The sequence below is a fragment of the Macaca fascicularis genome, chromosome 4 (assembly GCF_037993035.2).
Source record: "Macaca fascicularis isolate 582-1 chromosome 4, T2T-MFA8v1.1".
Classification (NCBI taxonomy): domain Eukaryota; kingdom Metazoa; phylum Chordata; class Mammalia; order Primates; family Cercopithecidae; genus Macaca; species Macaca fascicularis.
This window is the reverse complement of record NC_088378.1, coordinates 6,317,162-6,322,374: the sequence shown is the minus strand read 5'-3', so window position 1 is coordinate 6,322,374 and position 5,213 is coordinate 6,317,162.

The following is a 5,213-nucleotide window of genomic DNA, read 5'->3' as shown; positions in this document are numbered from 1 at the left end:
AAACAGTTAAAGAAATAATATCAATACTACTCAAACTGTTTCAAAAAATGGAGGAGGAAAGAGTACTTCAAAGGGATTCTGTGAGGCTAGTAGGCATATGAAAATGTGCACATATCGTTGATCATCACACAAACGCAAATCAAAACTATGGTGAAATATCATCTCACCGCAGTTAAAATGGCTTGTATCCAAAAGACAGGCAATAACAAATGCTGATGAGGCTATGAAGAGAAGTGAATCCTCATACACTGTTGGTGGGAATGTAAATTAGTAAAACAACTACGGAAAAGAGTTTGGAGATTCTTCAAAAAACTAAAAAGAGATCTAACAATCCCACTGCTGGGTATATACCCAAAAGAAAGGAAATCAATATATTGAAGAGATAACTGCCACTCCTGTGTTTGTTACAGCTCTGTTCACAATAGCCAAGATTTGAAACCAATCTAAGTGTCCAACAACAGATGAATGGATAAAGAAAAGGTGGTCTGTATACACAATAAAGTACCATTCAGCCAAAAAAAACCACAAAAAAACAAGATTCAGTCATTTGCAACAACATGGGTGGAACTGGAGGACCTGTGCTCAAATAAGCCAGGCACAGAAAAACAAACATTGATTGTTCACATTTATTTGTGGGATCTAAGCATTAAAACAAACCCATGGAGATAGAGAGTAGAAGGATGGTTACGAGAGGCTGGGAAGAGTAGTAGTCGGGGGTGAGAGGGAGGTGAGGCTATTTAAAGTGTATGAAAAAATAGAATGAATAAGCTGGGAGCGGTGTTTCATGCCTGTAGTCCCAGCACTTTGAGAGGCCGAGGCAGCTGGATCACCTGAGGTCAGGAGTTTGAGACCAGCCTGGCCAACGTAGTGAAACCTTGTCTCTACTAAAAATACAAAAATTAGCTGGGCATAGTGACAAATGCCTGCAATCCCAGCTACTCGGGAAGCTGAGGTGAGAGAATCACTTGAACCCCGTAGGTAGAGGTTTCGGTGAGCTGAAATTGCGCCACCACTCTCCAGCCTGAATGACAGAGAAAAAAAAAAAAAAAAAAAGAATGAATGAATGAATAAGGCCTAGTATTTGATAGCACAAAGGGTGACTAGAATTAATAATAATTTAATTGCATATTTTAAAATAACTAAAAGAGTGTAATTGGATTGTTTGTAACACAAACGATAAATGCTTGAAGGGATGGATACCCCATCTTCCATGATGTGATGGTTACATATGGCATGCCTGTATCAAAACTTCTCCTGTACCCCATACATACATACTAGGTACCCACAGAAATTAAAAATAAAAAATGGGTTCATGCTATATATACTATTTCATACTCTGGTTTATTCTATCACATTAATCTGCATTATTTTTATCAAAGCACTTATTGGAAATTATCTTGCATTCACTAGTAGGTAAGCTCCGTGAGAATAGGGATTTTAACTGTCTTGCTCACTACTTTATCCTCAGTAGCTAGAAGAGTCCCACACACAAAGCAGAGGTTCAGTAAATACGAATTCTGAAAGAATAGTTATTTTTCATTTAATTTGCTCTATGTAACTTAGTGGTTAGAAGGTATACCACTATAAAGAAATACAAATTGATTCAGCCACTGACCTAATGTTTTATGTTTGATTTTGTTTTCAAAGTTTTCACTATTGACACAACGCTCTACCTTCTTGTAGTTAACCTTGGCACCCATCCCTTAATATTCCCTTGATTTAAATTTCTATGTATGAGATTAATGGGTCAAAGCATACGCATATTTTAAGTATTTTTATTTACTTTTTCCATGCTGAGATCTATAACCCTTTTTTCTCTTCTCTCAGCTTTACATGAGAATATCTTGAATCTTTGCCAACTCTGCGTATTGCTGTTTACCATTGCCAGTTTCAAAGATGAAAAATGGCTTCTAATTTTTTATATTTGCCTTGCTTAGATTATTGACAATTTTGGACTTTATCGGGGTAATTTATGAATTGCTCTTCATATATTTGTTCAGTTTTAATGGAGTCATTGTCTTTTGCTCACTGATTTCATGAAGATATTGAAATCATAAAAGCATTAATCATTTTCCTCTCATGTCATAAATATTCTCCCCAGTTTTTAATTCGCCTTTTACTCACACTGATAATTTTCTAATGATCTTCAAACTTAGTTTATCAATTTCTAGCATCTCAGAAGCTCATGCCAAGAAATCTCAAGTTTAAAATAGTCTTCCTTTTACTGCCAATTTTTTGTTGGGTTTCTCGTATGTTCTTTTGAATTAACTTCTTTTAAAAATACAATTAATTTCTGTGGATTTATACAAAATATTTGGAAAAAATCATAATACGTAATTTTGAACATAACATAGATGCCGACGGAATAGTGAGGTTAGGTAGCACTGCAGTTTCGCTCATACATGAGCAGTGTTGATAGATCACATCCTGCCAACTCAGAAGCAGTCGTCTTTACCTATTATGTGCAGTTTACCCCAATCATGCCCATTTCTTCCAACTGCTCATTAAACTGTTAATGGCGTCAGAGACATGCACACAAATCTACGGGCGAAACTGAGGTAGAAGGCAGGACTCGGCACAGGAGGTGGGTCTTCACTCCAGAGGTGGCGCTCAGACATCAAACCAAATTGAGGACTAGTTAAAACAGGGACAGAGAAAAAGCGGCTTTCCACAAGACACTCCCATCCGTGTGCCATGTCAGTTTACCATTGCCGTGGCGACATCCAGATTTTACCACCTCTTTTCATGGCAATGACTTGATGACCAGAAGTTGCCACCCTTTTCTATAGATTTCTGCCTAATCTGCCCATTAAAGGGCAGATTAAATTGCACGTGATTGAAAGTGGATGTAAATATGACTGCAGAACTGTCTTTGAGCTGCTGCTCTGGGCACACGACCTATGGGGTAGCCCCACTTCACAAGGAGCAGGACCTCTCCTGCATCAAAAACAAGCTGAAGAGGACAGCACGTTTATATGGACAGCAAGATTTCCAAAAGATTTTCATAGACTGTATCACAAAACAATAATAGGATGCTTCTCTGACTCACCTCCAGTGAAACTGCATGTTAATGGGCACCTACTCTGTCCGTATTCCAAAATTAGGTATGATATTCACCAAGTAAAACTTCCAAAGGGGTCCCAGAAACCTGTTTTGTACATTCTTAGCCCTCACTACATTAAGGATACACGAGGGTAGGAATAAGCAATTAGAAGGATGATTTACTTAAAGAAAACATCCCCCTCTGTTTCCTCTGCAGTGCCCCTCAGCAAGGAGTGTCTCCTGTAAACATTTACGAACAGAGGTTGCCAGGACCCCTTTGCAGAGATCAATATGCATCCCCTGGAATCTTACCTCTCTGACAGCGTCATTAGGTAGTGGATGTGAGAGAGAACTTGGATTTCCCCTAGATCTTCTCCGGGTAAAATATTTGGAATGGAAAGATGACCTCAACTGATGCATGGACCACAAAAGGCTAAGGCACAAATGGTTGGGGTCAAGAACGCTGAAGGCAAAAGCTCCTCATCTGTGGGCAGCAGGGTCCCTGCAAGACTCACAAATAAGTAAAGAGGATGAGTCAGTAGATTACGTGTCAGACCTAGACAGGGGCACCTTCGGGGGATAACCATGTCCAGGGAGTTTTTAGGAGAGGATCAGTTTCTTGTCCATTCTCTACTTCTTTCTCTTCTACACCCGTAACTCTACAGGAATCAGAAAACAAAGTTCTTAAATGGGGTGGGGAAAATGAGAGCACAAAATCCCTTCCGTAACAACAGGATCCCTGTCTTCTAGCAAGCTTAAACCAACGGAGTTCATCGCCAATGAATTTGGGAAGTTTTCTTTTTTCACTTGAATTAAACATTTTAATGATGGAACTGAGGCTATTTGTGGATGGATAAAAATGATTGGAAAACTGTCTATCACTAAAGAGGGAACTGAAAATGTATTGCATCTGTGTTCTACTTCGTTCACACACAGGAGAAAAATTCGTCCCACAGAGTGGGTTTGAAAGCTCAGTGGGGACAGAAAAAGAACAATTGTTTTCTAATCTACCGCAGATCCTTTTTTTTCGTCCCCAACATGATGGATATAATTACAAACTCAAATCAATAAGAGTATATTCAGAAGAAAAGATTTTAAGGATGGCTATCACATCAGACACCTCGTTAGGTAAAAATTGCAAGGAACTGAATTGAGGTTCATGAGTGTGTTGATTTAGGGATAATCATTAACTGTTTAGTTACGATTTATGTGCCTTTCTGTTTATAATGTAATCCAAAAAGCTTTAAAAAATTATCTGGTTTGACAAGTCTATTCAAAACTGACTTTATACCGGCCAGGCACGGTGGCTCACGCCTGTAATCCCAGCACTTTGAGAGCCCAAGGCATGCGGATCACGAGGTCAGGAGATCGAGACTGTTCTGGCTAACAAGGTGAAACCCCATCTCTACTAAAAATACAAAAAATTAGCTGGGTGTGGTGGCGGGCACCTGTAGTCCCAGCTACATGGGAGGCTGAAGCAGGAGAATGGCGTGAACCCAGGAGGTGGAGGTTGCAGTGAGCCGAGGTCGCGCCACTGCACTCCAGCCTGGGTGACAGAACGAGACTCTTATCTCAAAATTAAACAAACAAATGAACAACAACAAAAAAAGACTTTCTAAATTGCCCCTTGAAAAGAGCAGCAGGGTGTTACCTGACCACAAGTGTAGTGTGCCTGGTGAAAGCTAAAACCACTCTAAGCTCCCTGTGTTTGCAAGTGACACTCAGATACAAGGGCAGCTAAGAGCCCCTCACAGTTATCACATTCCTCATGCTTAGAAATATCCCAAAGTCTCACAATAGACATGCACATTGAAAGGGGGTTTCTATCACTTTAAGGTACATGGATGTGCTCTGGTCAAGGAATAGGCCAAAGTGAATATCCAGGCCTGCATGACTCAGAGAGTTTGGTGTGCCAGAGCACGCCTCCACTTGTTATATAACCTCCTTGTGTAAGTTCATGCTTGGCTTGGAGCCACTATTGTCTGTAGAGGGTATAATTGCCCTGCTGATGACATGCACGGGGCTTGGCTCGGCTCAACATGGCTTGACATGGCAGGCACACTGGCACCCGGAGAAAGAGAGAGAATCAGAGCTGTCTGTCTTGCAGACGGACAGAGGGGAGCCAGGGCATGGGTCAGCATGGCACAACAATGCACGGCTTGCACTCGTGC